The sequence below is a fragment of the Chlamydotis macqueenii genome, chromosome 1 (assembly GCF_036417535.1).
Source record: "Chlamydotis macqueenii isolate bChlMac1 chromosome 1, bChlMac1.mat, whole genome shotgun sequence".
Lineage (NCBI taxonomy): Eukaryota > Metazoa > Chordata > Aves > Otidiformes > Otididae > Chlamydotis > Chlamydotis macqueenii.
The window spans coordinates 91,612,374-91,633,487 of NC_141556.1; the positions used below are offsets into that span (position 1 = coordinate 91,612,374).

The window sequence follows — 21,114 nt, forward strand, 5'->3', positions numbered from 1 at the left end:
TGTTGAGAATACACAATGAGAAGCCCTATAGGAAGGCTCAGTGAGTTTTGGTTCAAATTATCTGCCCTGATTTATAGAGGACAATATTTTCCTAGATTTTTTTCTTTTTCCTTTGGATAGAGAGGTCAGAAGCAGAAAATTTGAGGGAGAATGTTGTATGTACAATTAGGGAAAGTGGGAAAATAAATTCTTGAGGTGTGTTCCTTTTATGTTTACTGTATTTCTTCAGTGTATAAAGTGGTCTACTTACAGTGCTGTGATGTGTTTGGAATAAACAGTAGAGTGCTATGTTTCATTGTAAGGTCTGTCTATAGAAAGTACTGGCTCTCAGATCAGCTGTTTACATTTTTTTGAAAAACCTCCCATCTGTTACATCAAACTTGTTAATATAGGTCTGCAGGGTACAATAACATTAATGCTTTAAGTATCCAAATGAAATGTCAGAGTCCAGTTGCAGATACTGAATTCAAGTGTGGAAGTGTCCTGAATCCACCTCTTCTACTAACAGGCCATTTAATAATCCGTGTAAGTATCTATAGACATCTAAGTCTTTGAAGGTCTGTGAGGGGCCAGATGTACAAATGCAGTTACAACATCAAATCCTCACAAAAGCTTTTCCACCACGCTAGCATGACCACATAAAATTTGGCCTCGTTTTTTTTGGCTCTGCAGCTACAGCACCGTCAAGACCTATTTAGAGTGAAAATAGGCTTGGTAAGGGAAGTCTCTGAGCTTCATGCTGTTCCCAGTGAAATTAAAGGCAAAGTGATCGCATAGATAGAGATATACCTTACTTCCATGTATATTTAGCCCCTCATTTAAAAAAAAAAACCCACAGGCTTTATGGTTTGTTTTGTTTCTTTTTTGTTATGTTTTGCTTTGTTTCAATTTAAAACATAACTGAGTCCTTGATATTTTTATTTCTCATATGAGCTACCATAATTTATTATTATAGTGGCCATCTGACTAGAATGAAGATGTATGCCCCTGTTTTGATCCTTGTGATGATGGAGGATGGAATGTAAGTTTGTTATGTTACCTTTCTTGTTTCTACTCTTTTGTATCCATGGTTTTTTAATTTACATTGCATTGTGAATGAAAACCCTTATCTTCTGTTATGTTTTTTTCCTGCCACTCAAATTTTGCATCAACACAAAAGGTTTGTTCTTCAGTTCGTGTTCAGTATTTGGTCACATTCATTATGAGGTGTATCTAGAATACAGAGATTACGTATTATACATAAAATATCATTTCTCACTGCGTTTTCCTTGATACGTTATTATTAAGGGCTATTTTTTAGTGGATAGAAACCCAGTCCATGCATAAAACTGCATTCAAATGAGCTTTGCACATCTAATCATATCTATTTTTATTCCCAAATGCTCGGTGATCAACAGTAATTTCAAATACAATGGTTATAAATCAAATTACTCGTAAACACAATGAAACTGGCTAAATAGGACCATGCAGAGGGTTAATAGTCCAATAATAATTAAAATAATCCTCTTCAGTTCTGTAATAACTTTGGCCACCTGCCTTCATCCAACCCCCAACACCACCCTCAGTACTCCTTAAAAAAATATTCACATTACAGACAATCTTGTGTAACAGATTAACATAACATATCTGGAACATTACTCAGATTTTTGGGCAATGGCAATCTGAACATGTTCATAAGTTAAGCTTTTTTCTCGACAGCATCCTGCTGTTAACTCTTGACTTTTTTTAATTGGCGGGGCTCTGTGTAACTGGAATGCGCTGCCTGTGGTATCCCAGGGAGGGTTCTGTAAGTGTATGCATTGGAGGGACTCTGCTGAACAGAAATACCCAATGTTTTAAGGGGCTTACACAGATAAACTCAGTATTGTAAGGACTGAAATTTTACAGTCACTTTCAGATTTGAAGGGCCATGATACCTATTTGATAGATTATTTTAGTCATGATAGTGGATTACACAAATATGGATGCACAGGTGGATGTTCAAGAGAGACATTAAAAATGCAGGATTTATTTCTTTTTAAATATGACAAGATGTAATGTCTCTGGGTGAGAAACAGTAACATAACGATCCATGCACGAGACTGGAAGTTAGGAAGCCTTTTATTTTCATTTGTTCTTTGTCTCACCCTGACTAATTTTTCAGATACATTTTTCTCACTTGTAAAGTAAGAATCATGCCAGTCAGATTTGTGGTGGAAGGTGTTTGGGACACCAGTTATTACTGTTGAAGTATGATGCAGTCTTCCATTTATTGCCCCTTTTTTCAGGTGACCAGACCTAGAAACAAAATAATTCTCTGTTATAAATTGGATTTAACATATAAGTCCCATTTTTAGTAACAGATTTAATCTTATCCGTTGGTAAAATAATTGTCATCTGTAAAGAATTGGTAAGTAAACAGCCAAGCAATTTTTGCTAGTACATATTGTAATTCCCATTTTAAAAATTACCCAATAAAGATTGCCTTTTAAATAGAACTATTTGGGTATATCGTGGAGCATGTTGTACTAAACAAAAAGAGGAAAAAATATCCCTCTGTCATTTGAAAGAGACCATTTAGCCTCTGAACATCTTTGCTCCACACTAAATGTTATTCTCAGATAAATAGAACATAGTATATATCCTTCTATTGGAAACTGTTTTGTTTTGTCTGACTACTTCACCCACTCCATCCACCTGCACCCAAAACAACAAACAAAGTTGGCTAGTATGTGTTGTAAGTAAATTTTAGGAGTGTCATATAAATCATTGATTTAATAAGGTTAATATTTATATAACTTTTTAATCATTAACGAAAGTTGAAAGTTCAGAGTTAAGATATTCTTCTTCCTCCTCATAAAAATAAACATTAACAAATCAGTCTAACTCCTATGCATAATGTTGGTTGGTCTGATTTGGAAAGTTAACAGTGGTAGATGGATATGAAGATATTATTCTGGGAAAGTATTAAGATTACTTTCATGCCCTTAAAAAAATTGTCCACAAATGTTACTGATGGGTTAGTACTTGCAGTAGAAATTATTTGCATTATCAATATTAGCATGTGGATATACTAATCACTGAGTTAACTGAGAGCTTTTCCATTTGTTTTTTCATCCTGTTACCTGCAGAGTCAAGGCCACTTTGGTTTTTGATAGGTCCTCTTTGTTGAGCATGGCTCTTTTTTGGAACGGGCAGGTCAAATAAATAAACTGTGCATGTATCGAAAAAGGTGGTAAGATCTGCAATGCAAATTTATTGCTAGGAAAGGCCATTCCACTACTATTGCCCTAGAAGATCCTTCTGCTCTTTGATAAATGAGCTGGTTGGCTGCGCTGCTCGATCCTACTGTGCTTCCTGGTGCCAGGATTTGTGGTCAGAGTCCTGCTCCTTAGCGTCCCTCTCCCTTCTCTCCCCTCAGCTGTGAAACAGTGAGAGCTGGTCTGTAGCTGCTGCATTCAGTGTCGACTCTTCTCTGCTGATAACAGCTAAGCATTTATAATAGCGATACAGATACTGGTTGGGGAACTGTTAGCATATTACTTTCATTTTAAATAGAACGACTTGCTAACACAGAGACGCACGAGCATGGTAGCGGTGTTTCTGGTTGTTGGCTCGGTGCTAACTGCTGGGCTCGTGATAAGCATGTATGATTCAGGCTCATTTGCTACACAGCAGTGCTTTGTTTTAAAGCAAGACTTTAGTGCTTTTACATGTACCTACTGGGTGCTTTTTGCCAGTAACTGAAGAAAGAGAAGAAGCTTGAATTTGCAAAATCTGATTCTTGAGGTACTGAAGCTTTCTCATTCCCTTCAGGACTTGGAAAGTGATTGAGTGAAAGTGCTGGTATTTTCTCATGCAACTCCATTGGTATCCTGTGATTCCTTTAGAGAACTCCTTTTATTTGGCGAAAACACTGAAATATGTTACTTAACTTTCTATGCATAGAATGGAAGCTGTTAGTCTAAGTCATTATTTTGTGGGAGAGACAAGACAATGTATCTTTCCTTCCTGTTGTGTGCTTTAATGTTGGAAGAGGCATCACTTGAATTTTGTGTTAACTAGTTTTCATTTTGGAAGAGCTATTTGAAATACCACTTCACAGTTACTTCAGAGCTTCAAGATCCTATCGTGTACTGTAGTGACAGATTTTTATGGGGTGTGCAAATCTGCATAGAAAAGTCAAGCATTTTTGGACCCCCAAATCTGATCTCTGGGTTGACAGAGAAAACAATGTAAGCATTTCTGTTTTTTAAAAGTTATTTCAGCCACAGACAGATTCATTTTCACTGGGATTCAGAGGTATTTCATTTTCTGAATAGTAGGATGTCTGATCAAAGTCTGATAGCAGACTTTTATCACCTTTCTTGAAAAAAAAATCTCATTTTGATGTGAGTTTTATTTATAGCTGGTTTTTATATTGTGACAGCACCTTGGGCACTCCTGCTGAGCCTCCACTGTGGGCTAAGAGAGACAGAAATCTCAGCTAGACCCTGCAACTTAACGGCCATTTGTTTGGGTTGCCAGTAGTTCAAGAAATGGTGGTCAACTGTTAGATTGCCCGGACCAGTAGAAGCAATGAGTTCTGTTGGTCTCATTTGTCAGTACAGTCTAGCAGTGTGCACCTAACTTTCTGCGTGTGTGTGTGTGGTGTCTAGTCAGCACATACAGACCTTGGCGGATCACCCATTTTGCCTCTTAAAAAGATGCTGAGGAAACACTGAAGAGAGATCTACTTTGTGATAGGATAGGGATATGTGGCTCGGTCATCTAAGCATGAGGTGTTTAGTCTAGGCATCTAGGCTAGATGGAAGAAGTAGGCAGAAGAAAGGGAGAACTTTCTCTGGTGATTGACTTAGCCACGTATCTGAGAAGAGAAGGAATCACCCTCTCAAGATGTTCACCTTGTTCCAGTGGTGAAAGAAGCAGCCTAGGCAACAGTGTCTTTTAGATGGACAAAGTTAGGTGAGATGACTTTACCCTTAATGACTGTTTTTATTTTACTACTTGCAAAGTGAGGATAATCTAGTTCTATTTTGTTTTGCTTTATAGTTGCTTTGAGATTCTTGATGCTAGAGTTAGGTGAATGCAAAGTAGTGTGATATTTGGAATTGCTAAGTTAATAGGGCAGATAGAATACTGGGATTTTTGGAGTAGGCTTTATATTAATTAATAGAGAGGAAAGAAGCCTTCATTCTTAAAGTAGTGGAGTGTAACCCGAGATAAGAAGTTCAGCACTGTACTCTGTCGCAGATTTCCCGAGTAACTCCAGTCTGTGTGTCCCAACTCATCTGAATAAGTAGTTCTTGCTCTTTCACACTTTGGCTGGCACGTCTAAAAAGCTTTTTCTAGTGAGGACTGTCTCCCAGTCTGTGTCACTGCAGTGCCCAATACATTGATCTCACTGTGATCTCTAAACTCCACTGCAAATGAATAATTTATTACCTGAAAACATAGTTTCGTATTATATGATATATTTCAGAAACTTTGTTTAGTCTCATTTAACATAAGAGGGCAAAAACCTGGATAATCCATTGACCTGGATTAAATGGAAGAAAAGTGGAGGTAATTTTGTGCAAGTTTGAGGAAAATACAGATAAAAGATAAATACATAGGTCGTATTAGAATAATATCAAGCGGATCACATGTTTTGAGGGATATCACCTCAAGAAACAGATTTTACTATGTAAAGTATTTGTACTAGAGCGTTCTTAATTTTAAAAGTTAATTTGATAAGACAGTTTGATCCACAACTATCTCTTCATTGTTGCTGCTAAATTTTCAGCTAAAAATGTAGAGTCCCTTTTGGATTATTTCCTTCAGATCTTAAACTGTACCAACTTTATATTTGTTCTGTAAAATATGAGGCATTCTTGTAATGGAGATATCTGCTAGCTTGCAATATAGCTCCCAACATGGTTTTAATCCAAATACTATACATCGATGTATGTCAGCTAAGGTTTTTACTAAATCAGCTGTCCTCATGTCCTTGAAGCAGGATGAATGTTAGAACTAAAAATGTCCTACTGATCTGACTATCTCAGTCTTCATATTGATTAATATAATAGTTATTTTTGTAGTAATATAAATTTTTAATTAGACCCGTTCTTGTTACTTGGTTTCTATGTACCGATTTTTACATATTAATCATTATAAAAAATAAATACTGTATCAGTAATGAATGATAGAAATTACAGGAAAAAAATAAGGGAAAAAGTGATGTCAGGATGAGAGATGTATGGTGAGTGTCATATTTAGTACTGTTTCAAGTGTCTACTTTTCTTCCAGTTCCCCTTATGTTTAGACTAGAGGAACCCATTGCAGCATGAAGGAACTACTTTGTGTCCAGAAGTCATTGCAAGGTGGCAAATATTTAATTTTTAATGTTTACCACTGAATATAACTGGAGAAGGATACATTTTCTAAGAGGTTTTGTGGATTGTTTTGTTTTGTAGGGTTTTTTTTCTAGAGGAAATGTGAACTGAATTTCTCTATTGTCAGGCATTTTAGGGTATGCGATATAAGTGGTGTACATGTACAGGAATAATTTTGAAAAATTCAGCACAGGACAAGAATAAAAAGAATGTGAAATAGGCTCAGTTTTGTTTTGTTTTTGTTTTTCAAAATAAAAATGTTTTTGAATGTCACTTGATAAATATCAACTGAAGATACTGAGAAAACCTTTAGAACTGGTATTTTGTCAAGGATCATAATAAACAGTAAGGGTCCTTTGTAATAATACTGAATTCAGCAGCTGAAAAAAAATGCTTTTGCTGTGATCATATATTTTTGCAGAAAAAAGTTTGGTATTTACTAAAGTCTTAGCATTTGTCTTAGCTACCTCATTACAAAAGGACTTATATTGACAAATTACAGAGCAGAATAACTATAAAAAGCTAAACCATATTGATTACAAACAAGATTTCTTGCCTTTTGATAGACTTTTACTTCTTAACTGGGGTAACAGGAGCTTCAGGGGCAACTGGAGACAATTTGTCCTGTTCTTCCTTCATGCTAATATATTCCTATCAGGTGATCTCAGAAAAACCTATTTCTGATAAATGTAAATGATTCACTTGTTAGAGATCAAGAGCTAGAATTAGAAGTAAGGTATAAGCCTTCTTTGCCCCTCAGGGAAAGTTACTATACCTATTTTTTCAAGGGTATGTGGTAAAAAGAGCCACCTGTATCTGAAGTGGCTGAAATAATTGGAAAGTTAAGAAGGATCTGGCTGAAGCAAATAGGCTAAATCACCTTCTTTTGCCCCTTCCAAGGCAGTAAGAACTGCACCAGAACTGCTTATGGGTCTTTTCACGTAGGCCGAATTCAGGTGAGGCTGAAGTGTTTTCCCTTATCTGGCCGTTACAAATGCCTGCTGGTGTAGCTTTGGTTCACTTTGTAAATACGAGGAGTGTGAAAAGCAGTGTACTTTTCCTCATGACTAAAGTAAAAATCTCCCTTACGGTGGTAATTTCTGAACATCAATACAACCAAAATGGCTACAGCTATAGCTAAATAACTCCAGCTCTTCCAGGGAAACTCTGATCTGATTTGGCTGAGCGATTCTCCTTTGGTATCACCCGCTGCTCATATGCACCGGGCGTCCTTCTCTGCGGCTTCCAGCTAGCATTGTGTAAGTACGCATTGGAAAGGCTGCATCATTCATGAGGACATAGTTAACTTACTTGCCTCGTGAAAAGTGTCCTGAAAGCACTCCTAAACTCAAAAAAAGATCTTTTGGGTCTGGTAAAATACAAAAGGTTTTGAGGGGAATTGCTGTTGCGGTTGTCTCCTCTGTGAGACTTCAGCAATTGAGAAAGTCGCCTTTTACTTCAGCTGGACATCTGCTGAGGCTTCCAGAGGAAGATTTGAAATCAAAAGTTAAAGGAGGGATGGGCATTGTGTATATATATCTAATTCTGTGTCTTTGGTCTACCAAAGTATTTATAAGCGAGCTTTTAACTCCATCATCAGACACATTTTAGCTTTTTCTCTCCATGTCTTCTGTTTATCCTTATTTTCTGCAGCATTAGGTATACTGAGAAGTATATGTATTACTTATATACTGTTCTCTATGTGTCAGACAGAATTTGTAAGTCATTTATGTGAGCAGTACACAGTAAACCATTTTCATACAGTGTACTAAATATTAAATACACTGCATAACGTGCTAATAAAATGTTGCTAACGTAAGTAGGCCACCTAAATTAGAGGCTAAGCCAGCCCTGTGGTTAACCGTCTCGTCTCCTGAATTGCACCTTTGTAAGGCTTTGGTAGGTGAAAAAAAGTATAGTATCTAAATATTGACAGAATTGTTAAGATCAGAAACCAGGAAAAAAAAAAAATTAAGTTGAACCATTATAGCAATTAAGAGTAGACTAAAAAATATGTTATCAGATGTCACAATTTTACAGGTTTGTAGAAATGATGAGAGAATAGTAGTATGTGAATACCTTGTTAAATATTATTGTAACACTCTTCTGAAAGCTTCTGCTTGTGTGTGAAACTTCAGAATGGATTTTAGTGGCACGTCTCACATACACCTTCAGCATATATGCATATGTCTTTATTAATCTAGGGCTTCAAAGCAATATTATAGAAGCATTTCCAAAGAAAAGCTAGTTAAGAAAAGTTGCCTGAGATTCACGACCATGTTTCTTCTGTGATGATGATGATATAGGTTTTTTTTTCTGGATAGTAGTGGCTACATGATGGCCTGAGGTTACTCAGATGTAACTATTTTACACTGCTGAATGCAGGAGACGTCAAAGGATGTGTGCTGACTTCAGCAGGTACAGAAATGTCACTGTTTTATCCAGCAAGGAACTCGGAGCTTCCCTCGTTTTCAGCGTATTACAGAGAAAGGTTGTGTCAGGTCAGCGCTGGGTTAGGCAGAACTATGTGTCAGAAGGAGGAAACACAAAGATAGACTCAGCTGGAGGTCAGGACTAGAACAGCACCTTGTTGGATCATCAGGGACTGGTGGCGTTGACTTTTTTTTTTTTTTTTTTTTTTTTTGTATTTGCAGCACAGACAAGGTTTACTTCAGCAGGGTAGCTTTATTCAATAAAGAAAATGGGATTGTACATGGGACTGTTTTATCCTTCATTGTAGAATTTCTGTCTGGAGCCTTCGCCAGGTTCTCCCTCTGAATCTAGGATCTTCCTAGCAGATGTAGAGAGACAGGAGAGGGTGCATATGCCTCACAGGAATCTCCTTTTTGCTCAGCTGCAAGTCAGAAACAGTCAGCTCATTCACTAGCAAACACGTGAATACAGGATCTTTATGCTAAAACTTTTATTTCTGTATTTAAAATTCCACCAGGGTTCAATGAGAGGAAGGTATTTTGGGGTTAATAAGAAATGTATATTCTTCAAAACAACCCCACCTCCAAAAAAAAAAAAGAAGTCCACAGCCTTATAAAATATCTGGTTTGTATCCTAAAATAAAGCATGTATTTCGTGCTCTAAAAGTCTGAGGTTTGTAGCTGAAAAAGATTAAGTAAATAATTCAGAATTTCTTGTGTTTACCTGTTAATAATTAAGCAGGTTAGTCTGTGTACTTTTTATAGACATTGAGATTTATTTATTTATTTTTATTTACTTGGCTCATGTTCTTATTTTTAAGATTGAAGAAGTTTCTGCCAAGGAAGAGACCACAAGAGAAAAGGCATCAAGGAGTTAAGCGTTGCACAGGAAGCAAAATCTGTAGGGATGCATAGTCTCTGGAGAGAATGGAGAATAGTCATCTCACTTCCCTTCTGTGTTCCCCTAGATTAGTCTCTAGTGCTTTGAAAGAGCTAAATTTTAAAGATCATAACCATTTTTTGGACAGAAGCAGCATCTTTGACTCCTGCTTTGTGATGCCAGTGACCAGAGATAGAGGAATGTGTCTTTGTTATGAGGTGATGTTTGGTTCATCTCAGTCAAAGGAAAGTTTCAGCCTTGTTCTGTTTCAGAAACAGAACAGAAATTTGAAGGAAGAAAATCAAATAACAGACACATCATGTATGTTTTCTTGTTGTGTGAGTGAATTACAGTCTGGTGAAAGGTTGTAAGCTAACGGCTGTAAAGTCTGAAATCTTGTTTGTCATTTGAGGAGGTACAGAGAAGCCTGCAGCAGCGAGAGCTGCTCTCACAGACACATTTAGATCCGTCCATTGTGAGATTGCATCCTGTGGCAGGTGACAGTTCAGGCCGAGTGGATCAGTCGAGGCATCTTTGCTTTTGGTGGTAATAAACAGGCCAATAGTTTCCCAGGTTCCTCTTGAATCTCAGTGTCTATCCCTTGAGAAAAGAGTGTGATGAGCAGCAAAATAATTCCATGTTTTCCATCAAGTAATTTTCAGTTGCTGTTTACATAGTCTAGACCTCAGCATAGATTGAAACAGAATGAGGAGAGATTTGGGTTTGAGTTTGTTTTTTCCCCTCCCGTGCCAGGCAGTGATCCACCCCACTGCTAATCACCCTCCCTCCCTGCCTTAAGCAAAGTCATTGCCTAATTTTTTTTGAACGTTTGAACTGTTCCTTTGGTCTTGGCAGAGTAAGATATCATTTGATATTTTCACTCACCTTTTCCAAAGGGGAGAGAAAGCACAGGGTAGTGAGAAAAGTCAGTTGAAATGATTGGCATTAAAAGACAAAAGCTGCTGAAATGTGAGAGTGATCTTTGGACTGTATATTAAAAATCAAAGATTTAAAAAGACTGTTTATGTGAGAATTAATAGCCTGATTTTGTTGACAGTTGAAGTCTTCATCTGTTACCATGGCATGTTTTAATACTGTGTCTGCATTTCTATTTCCCTCTGAAAAAATACATAGGCTAGTTTCTAGTACCTCTAATATTAAAAAAGCCATTTGCTTCTCATGTTCTAGGTGATGATTTCTGTTGAAGTGAAGTTACAGTACATGAAGTTAAGAGGACGTTAACCTGATAGATAATGTGACAGATGTTCCCCTTTGTCCATCACGTGACTGTTGCCTTCAATGGTAATTTTGTCCTGGGCCTAGATGGTTAATCCAAGTCTTCCATGGAGAGAAATAAGGGAAGGTAGTCCTTTTCAAGTACAATTTAGAAGTTGTTGTAGTTCAGCCCCAATCAGGACCAGACTATGCAGTCTCTCTCTCACTCCCTCGACCCACCGAGAGAATAGGGGGGCTCAAGGTTTGAGATAAGGACAGGGAGAAAATCCTTAAAGTTACTGTTACGGGCAAAACAGACTGGACTTGGGGAAAACTATTCTTTCATTACTAAAACTAGCAGGAGAATGAGACAGTGAACAAGATAATCTCCCCCCACCCCTCCCTCTCCCAGGCTTAACATTATCTCTACCACCTCACCTCACCCCACCCCAAGCGGCACAAGGCGGGAAGAAGGAATGGGGGTTATGGTCAGTTCATCACACATTGTTTTATGCTGCTGCTTTGTCGTCGGGGGAAGAACTCCTTGCTTTCCTCCCCTGCTCGATCTTGGGGTCCCTCCCACGGGCCACAGTCCTTCGTGAAACTGCTCCAGCGTGGGTCATCTCTTCCACAGGGTGCAGTCCCTCCAGAACAGCTGCCCCTGCGGGCCCTCCACGGGCCACAGCCTCCTTCAGGCATCCACCTGCCCTGGCATGGGGTCCTCCACGGGCTGCAGGTGGATCTCTGCCCCTCCGTGGGCCTCCATGGGCTGCAGGGGGACAACCTGCTCCACCATGGTCTTCACCACAGGCTGCAGGGGAATTTTGGCCAGGAGCCACATTACTCCTCCCCCTCCTTCTCCACTGACCTTGACGTCTGCAGCCGTTCCTCTCACAAGAAATTCTTCACAACAGGCTGGCAGATGCCTCTGAGGTTCTTTTCACATCTCATCTCCCCTCTGCTTCTTGCCAAGTCAGGCCCAGTCGGCCGCCCAGCGGGAGGCCAGAGGGTGAGGCCTGCAAGGCCCACAAGGCTCGCGCCTCCCACTCTCTGCCCCTGCTCAGCTCCTTCACATCTTCTCTTGTTTTTTTTTTTTTCTGTTTTCTCCTTCTTAAATACATTATGGCAGAGGCATTATCCCTGCTACTAATCGGCTCGCCTTGGCCAGAAGCAGGTCCGCCCTAGGCCCGGCTGAGTCCATTGAACAAAGGGGAGCAACTCCTAGCAGTTTCCTACAGAAGCTACTGCCTTAGACCCCTCCTCACTAAACAAAACCAGAACATAGGGAACTTAAATTGTTTTCTGAAAGACTTTTTCAAGCGTTAAGAATGGTATTGTAACACTGTTCTTTCTTTATAATTTTTCCATATATGTACGAAGCTTCCTTTCTTGCAGAAAAACAAATTCATGTACAGTTCATTATCTTATACTTGCAGGGCAGATCAGTGGTCTGCTTTGGGCAGATGTCTTCAGAAATTCTCCAGAATCTGTCTTTATCATGGAGTTTAATGCTAGTCATTTGATTTATTCCTTTTTTTTTTTTCCCCTCAGACAGACAAGCTTGTCTCCTGAAATAAGTTAAAGAGATCTCAACTGTAGTTCTCAGTGGACAGAAGTCCTTATCACCAAAAACGTCACTAGAGTCAATAGTAATTGGTCTGTGGTTGTAAGTCCAATGAAAGAGGTTGAACCAGCCACAAAACTTGACCACTGGTCCCTCAGTTCAAGGCCGAGGGGTAGTGGTGAGCCTATGTGAGTCAATCTGTTAGAAACAGAATAGTCTGGGTTGGAAGGGGCCTTTAAAGGTCATCCAGTCCAACTGTCCAACCCCCCCAACTAGGTCAAGGTGCTCCGAGCCCCATCCAACCTGGCCTTGAATGCTTCCAGGGATGGGACATCCACCACCTCTCTGGGCAACCTGTGCCAGTGTTTCACCACCCTTATTGTAGAAAATGGCTTCCTTATATCTAGTGTAAATCTACCTCCTTCTAGTTTAAAGCCATTACCCCTTATCCCATCAAAACAGATCCAGCTAAAAAGATTCTGCCTGTCTTTCCTGTAAGCCCCTTTTAGTTACTGGAAGACCACTATAAGGTCTCTCCGGAGCCTCCTCTTCTCCAGGCTGAACAGCCCCAACTCTCTCAGCCTGTCCTCATAGGAGGGATGCTCCAGCCCTCTAATCGTCTTTGTGGCCCTCCTCTGGACTTGCTCCAACTGATCCATGTCCTTCTTATGTTGGGGGCTCCAGAGCTGAATGCAGTACTCCAGGTGGGGTCTCACAAGAGTGGAGTAGAGGGGGAGAATCACCTCCCTCAACCTGCTGGTCATGCTCCTCTTGATGCAGCCCAGGATGCAGTTGTATTTCTGGGCTGCAACTGCCCATTGCCAGCTCATGCTGAGCTTCTCGTCCATTCTCTGCCCAGCCTGTATTTGTGCTTGGGATTGCTTCAACCCACGTGCAGGACCATACACCTAGTCTTGTTGAACTTCATGAGGTTTGCACAGATGCACCCTTCTGGCCTGTTAAGGTCCCTCTGATGGCATCCCTTCCCTCCAGCATGTTGACCACACCACACAGCTTGCTACTGTCATCAAACTTGCTGAGGGTACGCTCTATCCCAGTGTCCATGTGACCGACAAAGATGTCAAACAGCACCGGTCCCAGTGCTGACACAATGTTCTGCTGCTGGAGGTACTGTCCTGGAGAGGATTTAAAGCTCTAAGCTTGCCAGATTAGACTTTTCCATAACCATTACATTCACACACAAGTCTTTTTTTTTTTTTTTTTTTTTGAAAAAGCATTGCTGTGATGCATTGTCCATTTTGCTAAGGACATACTTGCATACCCAGTGTTCGTGCCAGGTTGACTGAATCTCAATGGAGACCAAGAGATTTACTGGTAGTCTCACAGTGAATCATTGTCTGAAACCCTTTTGGCTCCTATATTCTTAGCATTAATCAACAGTGATTTCTTTCATCCGCTTGCTACCAGAGGTTAGTTTGTATGTATGATGACTGTGTTTGGAAGGAATTGAACTGAAGTGATGCTAGTATAATTTATCTTATTCTTTGCATTTTGTTCTTTGAATATAGAGTCTTACAAAGAGAAGATCCTTACAGTTACCATCCTATAATATTTTCTCCCTTCTCTGTGAAAGCTCCATAACCTTGAGAAAAAATGTAAATAAAATTGACACATTCTTTACATATTCTTGAATGGAATGTATTTATCTTGGTTTCTCTTAATCTGATGATAGTTCACTGAATAGGATTTTTTTCATTAGTAGCAAATGTCAAAAGGCCATGCAGCTTATAAGGCATTAACATAAGGAAATGAACAAGTATGTATAATTCTTGTTTGCTTTTCAACGGTAGTACAGTATGCTCTTGTTACTGTACAAGCTACTGGCATAGCAGAAGAGGCATTTTTAATTTAGGACTGCTTAAGTTGTCCATTTCTGTATTTCTTATTTTTGTGGTAGATCTTGTTCTGGTTAGATATTTTAAAAAGCAGGGTTAGTAAGTATACCTAATTTACTTCATCCTTGAAAGCAATTTTTTCTAGGAAATTACCATGATCTACGTCAAGTCTCTCTGAGTGTTGTGATCTACTTTGTGACTTTGAGGTCAGTAAGCCTGTTGTCAGCCTATGCAGTAAAGTATTCACTTTTTCTTAGTACATGGGATTATAACTTTCAAGTGGACCAAAAGCAGTTTCCTGGGCTATGTGCACAGTTTTTCACTTTATTGATGTCATATGGATGCATCAGAATTCCAGAGTATTACTTGGTATTATATCATATGAATCACCAATAAGCTCTTGATCCAAGTGAAACAATTAAATGTAAACATGGAGGTTGGAACTGAAAACAAAATGTATTTTGGATACAGTACCCTTTCGTAGCTGTCTTGGTCAAACAAATAACCATCTGAAGTATGAGGCTTGGTTAATTTCAATCACACATAAAAACAGTTTTAAAAACTACATGGTAGAAATGTTGCCACTAATTAAACTCAGACATTCAAATGTTCGGGAGGGATCAATTAATGGTTATGATAATAAAGAAAAGTAACTGTAACAGTGATACAGAATTTTGTCCAGCACTTTCTGGCAAGAATCACAACTGACAAAAAGATCACTGTGCATATATTGCGGGTAGTTGTACAAAATTTCAAATGCCAGTATACCAGAGAAAGGAAATTGAGACTTTTGACTTAGATTTAATCTTTTGCAGAGCTTGAGGAGATAATATCTAAGCACCACCAGGAGTCTGACTGACCAGTGGGTTTAAAATACAAAATACTCTCTTTTACCTTGTGATCAATTTTTCCCATGCTGTTTCCTGCTTTTCCTCTCTTCCGAGTTCCCCAGCACCACCCTCTCTTTACTGGGCGCACTCAGCAGAGACACCTCTGGCTGCATCACACAGTGTGCCGGCAAGTGCAGAGAGGTTCCGTTGGTGCATGCGTTAGGTATTAGGCAAACAGCACAGTTTCAAAACTAATAGTATCATTTAAATCAAACATATCCTCATGCAATACATTTAAAGGTCAAAATCCTGTCCTCATTACTCAATATTTTAGGCCTTCTGCTTTGCTTTATTCATTATCTGCACAGAACTGACAGACTATTCGAGACCATGGTTGTGTCATGTTGGAAAGTGCTAACAGCTGCCATGCAGCGCATCTGTTCAGGCAACTGCAGACCTTACGAAAGCTGAAGCACATGCTACACGGCCTTAGTTCAAGCAAAATAAACCTTCTTCCCTGAAAACACTGGAAGCTGCCATTGAACAGACTGCGCTGTGTATGCTTAGGACTGACCCACGTAGGCTGGAGGAGGATTGCTGTAGGGAGATTTCGGCAGATGCTAAAGCTGGGACATCGTTTGGTTGTGATGATCAAAGGTAGAAAGCACCCAGAAAACAAAAGGAAGGCTGCAGATCAGATAAGAAATTGCAAGTGTGTGTCTGAGAAAGCAATGGAAGCATCCCAGTAGTAGCCAGGAACTGGTGGGAAGTCAGGCTTGGAAATGCCAAGCCTGAAAGCCTGCTGGTGTTACATCTTCTTTATTTGAGAAAGGAACGCTTTGTCTCCTTTCTTTCTAAGTAAGCAAGGGTGCTCCAAAGAGCAGTTCTTTTTTGCTAAGTCATCCATTCTTACCTGTAATCTCAGCGATTAAAATGTCTTTGTGGCTAGCTTTGAAACCCCTCACCAGCAAAGGATTAAAGCATGCCAGTAGGCGTAGTTAGCCTAGTCCTGCCATACTTGAGCTGGTATTAGCTTTGGATGCAGGTTCTCAGGTGGAAGGTCAGCACTCGAGGAGAATGAAGGGATCCTGCTGCTCCTGTGAGGAGGCAAGAATGGATTTAGGCACTGTAATCTAAGTGAACTTCTTATAATGGGTATTGGAAATCATGCCAATCGGGTCCCTAAACCATATTCTGAATTGGTGGAAGGAGAGTGCCGAAGTCTTATTTTCAGACTTCAGAATGGCTACTTTTTCCTCAGCTGTTTGAACTGTTATGAACATTTTGGTAATTAGAGGTATGTGGTACTAACTCAGCTTTAGTTCTTTTTTTTTCGAAATGTAGCCGATAGAGAGATTTTCTGAACATTTTAGTCATTAAAGCCATTTATAGTTGAAAGATGCAAAGACTTTATACACAATTATTCATTTAAAAAAAATGAAAGAACGCATTCAAACTCGTAACGTGTTACTTAACTGTAACTTTTTCCACAAATGCATTTGTATGGCAAACATAAGTGGCAAAACTTTGGTTCTGACACCCATTTGTTTTTATCTCTAACAGGAATGAAGCTACACTTAGTGGAAAAACTGGGATTTTTTTTTTTTAATCTTTAAGCATGGAGTTTTAGAAATCACTCCCTATTAATTTGGTGTTCAGTTGTGTAACTTTTCTCTCTGAAGGATGTGTATAACATGACACTTCGGATACCAGTACATTTAGCTTATTTGTTTGTCATCTGTGTACTAAATGTGAATGTGTAGGACTTTGTTTTGCCTTCCTTCAGATAGCTATATGTTTATATATATACAGCATTCCACCCACTTCCCCCACTGAACACCAACCTATTTGACTGTTATGAAAACTCAAGGTGTTGTGTGTGCAAATCCCTAAACATAAGCGTTTCTTCTCTTTGCAGCAGCATAAGAAAGAAGTGTTGAGAGCTGCTCTTAACCCTTTTGGAGTCCCAAGTCGAAAGGTAAAACCAAATGCTAGCTTTTGGGTTTATGAAGGTGTTGATATCTTAATTGTTTGGAAATGCTATTTCCCTTTCACATTTGAACTGAGGTTTCCCACAGGAGAAAAGCAGGGATATGGTAAGAAGACTCAAAACATTATTAGACCTCTTTAAGAGCACCAGTATGTCTGAGCATAAATTATACAGGTAAGTTACAACTGGTAAACTGCAATTATCCATTTTACTTAATATGAAAACATTGGTGTTAAGAGTCAGTGGGGCTTTCAGTAGGGTTTAATATTGCTAAGAATTTAATGATTTTTGTCTCGCTATAACTTGATAGTTTTTATGATATATAAAGTTTTTTCAAATTACAATGAGACAAATCCTGTAGCTGTTTTCTTAGGCAAGAGTCCCTCAATGGGAGTTTTGCCTGAGTGAGAACTGAATGAGGTCTAAATAATTAGCAATTAAAATATTCAGTTATTGTGCTACTGTATATAACAAAGCACTGGAGGTATTAAAAATTGCTAATCTCGTCCTTATTAAAATGTTAACTGCTAAACATAATACAGTTTTGCATTTTCTATCATTCATTTTTGCAGTTCATTAGTAGAGGTGAAACGTTTGTGACAAATAGTCATTTGAACTTTTAAGGGATTGACTTTATTTTCCTGGCATTTTAGTTAATATTTCTGACTGAGTTAATTTGCAAGCGGAAGCGTTTGTGGAAGCCATGGACTTCAGTCAAAAACTAGATAATATACAGAGAGTAACTTTTGATGTAGCATTCTGAGTATTTGCAGAAGAAACCAGATGGTAAGCTCCTCATCAGGAGACAGAGCTAGGCAATTTAGGTATCCAATTTGTACACGTTTTGATCAGCAGCTTCTTGTAGTGAACTCTAGTAATAGATTAAGAATTGCCCAGAGAGTTTACTGGGCAAGTAATTTTCAGTGAGACACTAGCATGTGAACAGTTCAGCAACAGGTTAAGAAGCAAAGTTGGTGAAATCGTTTAGTTGTGAACCTAGCTCTGTTAATTAGCATGTGAGCTGTTTATTTGTTATTTATATTAACTATGCCAGTTAATATAAGGGCCAGACTGTGCTCTCATCCTACTTCACTGCACAAGACAATAAGAAGGAGTAAGATGCATCTCCTGTCTCCTTCATCGCATAGCGGGATGTGTGGAAGGGGAGAAAGGTATTCGATGAATGAGAAAGGAGGCTTAAGTGAAGGTGATAACTGGTAGAGGAAGAAGGTGAATTACTGGAAGGATTTGGTGACAGGTGAATTTCCTATGGGAAGGCAGCTCCCTCAATACTTTTTTTCCCATAGATGCTTCCTGGAGTAGATTTTGTTGCTTACTATGTCTAAAGAATTTTTCCTAATCTTTCTGAAGAGCCATTCTAGGCCTCGACATTTAGTTGTGCCATATAATGTTGTTGGCAATTCAGGACGTGATTCTGCAAGGATTTACACATGTATTTCACAGCATTATGAGTAACCCTGTTGCAGTAGATGAGATTAATTGCAGAACATAAAATTAAGCATGTGTATTAGTCTTTGTAGCAAAAGAAGTGTAGTTTCATTTATTTATTTATTTTCAGTATGGGAAATTATTTTTAAAAATACATAAATACATCAGATTTTCCACCAATTTTGTGGCAATTAAAAGAGGAGGTAGATGGAAACAAAATAAGCCTTCCTGCTTGTTCCCAAAATCCACAATTTTGTCAGGTTCTCAGCTGTAAAGTTTGCAGAAGAATAGGCTGCTATAATTTTCCTTTTTACATGCACAGTTAAACCTCCAGCTCGAAGGAAATGATCATGTAATTTATTACAGAGGAGTGAACAGGACAAAAATCAAACAACAAGACACGTGTGCTTGTGTGGACTCTTGTTTATAATTTCATCAGATTGGTACACACCTATGATATTTCATTTAGTGATAAGATATGCAAATTGTTCTGGAGCCGGCAGCAATACTTTCACCTGAATGTCAAAACTGACAGAGATTTTTAAATCAAACCTCAACAACAACTTGTATTTTAAAGCAACTGTTCCTAAGATATAACCACCAACTACAGACGAGTAAGTGCAGAATTGTTTTCCTACATTCCTTCATACTATTTTCTTTCCTTTCTCTTGTACTTCCATGGAGGAACAGAGTTGCAGGCTTACCTGTAAATACTGGGTGTAACTATGGGCAACAGGGCAAAGGAGCTATGAATTTATATGGAAGTATGCTCAAAGCAGAGGAATGCAAATTGAAAGTAGAGAGACTTAGGAAATGAGATTTACCAGAGAAGATATCTTCTGATTTTCCAGATGCCTACATCAAACCTTCTGTATCTGTGAAGGAACGGGTAGTGCAAACTCTTGATTTCAACTAGTTTATGTCTCTTTGGTTTTAGTTTTACTGCATTTGTGTCCTTAAGTCAGAATGTGGTAGTAAAACCCTGTGGATACAGAGGAAAGTTTGGATGATGGCTTTTTCTTGAGATTGAGAACTGAAATTCCTCAAGGCTGTGGATGTTTAACTGCAGGGGTTTTGATTCTGTGTATATATACAGTTGTGAGAGAAAGGGTGTCACTGAAAATACAGCTTGGGATTTAAATATTAGATGTGTTTATTTTTGGACTCCTTGTTCAAGTCAGTGCCCACTGCCTATCAAGTGATAATCCTGTGTATCTTGCTCAGATTCAGTTCCTCTTCATCTTTCTGTGAATGTGTGCACATAACTATGTCCAAACTCTTCCATCTGAAGTTTTCCTAGGGGTTTTTTTGGCTTGTTTCCTTCTTGTTGTTTTAGTGTGTATTAACCAGAAAGATAGCTGGATTGAAAACATTGAACAAAGGGTAAGAACTTAAGTATTCCTGTATCTGTGCATGAGTATATATGTGTGTGTGAGAGTGAGAGAGAGAGATAAAGAGGGTTGTGATTAGAGAGAATATGAAAGATTGTTACTTGGTTTTGATTACATGCCTGGTTATGTATGTTGTTCTGGTTCTCTGCATTCTCTTACATCACTTGGTCATCGTGTCCTAATAAATCCTCCTGTATGACAGATTAAAATTTCTGGTCAGTTGCTTTAGTTGGTACCAGCCTCTTCCAGTTGGGATTTTGCTTTCCACATTTAAATAAGAGCAACATTTTTGTTCTCCTACAAAATGAGAAAAAGGATTTATATGTGTTCATGTTTAGAAAGATATGACCTGCCCATACAATGTACGTCTCATAATATATGTTGATGGACCTGGGTCCCATCACTTTCAGGATCCCCAGAAGTAGTCTTTGTGGAAAAGGACTTCCAAAATACTCAATACTTACTACTTCTGCAGATTTAGGCCACTGCAGAAAATTTTGTTTACAACAACTAATTCTAGGACCTACTTTGGTGCTGTGGATACTTAACTCCTACCCACTCAAACAGAGGCACTTCAAAATAATTAAAGTAAATGAATAATCCACACACAGAGCAAAACCTTTCAGAGGGAAAGTGAGCTTACCGAAAGAAATAATTTACTTTTTTTTTTTGCTAAATAGTTTATTTCAAGGTCTTCTTAAACGAGCAGCAAATGCTTTTGTTGGAAAATAAAAAATAAAACTGACTCTTTGATTGTCATTTCTGCCATGGCTGATGAAGTTAAATCATTGAAGGCTAGAAAAAATCTGATGGAATTTAGTTTTTCAAGCTGAAGTCTAGGCAGTAGTGTATTGCCTCTCTGCAAAATGCTGCTGAGGTAGCACCGAGAGAAATACAGTGGATGTGGTGGTATGTTAACTTTTAATGCACTGCTTTAAAAGAACAGGAAAGATTTGAAATTATTTTGAAATAAATTCTGGACCTTGCCTGGGGACTGCAGGGTAAAAGCACCAAAGGAGAGGGAACAGGCATGATGACACTGATTTCTCCCTGATTGGCTACAGGGATACTCATGGTCTAGTCTTTCACCTAAATGGATGCACTTTAACCATCTGCTCTGGTACTAACACCATTGCTGCAGCTATCAACAGTGA

The 21,114-nt window shown here is 38.8% G+C and overlaps 1 long non-coding RNA gene across 4 annotated transcripts in view; it reads left to right on the forward strand.

Moving 5' to 3' along the window:
• Positions 1-21,114, forward strand: part of LOC147602201 (uncharacterized) — a 332,633-nt gene that overhangs the window by 75,493 nt on the left and 236,026 nt on the right. For all 4 annotated transcript variants that reach the window (XR_015260407.1, XR_015260408.1, XR_015260406.1 and 1 more), the window contains exon 2: positions 17,049-17,108. This is a non-coding gene — a long non-coding RNA (uncharacterized LOC147602201). The remainder of the gene's footprint in view (positions 1-17,048; positions 17,109-21,114) is intronic.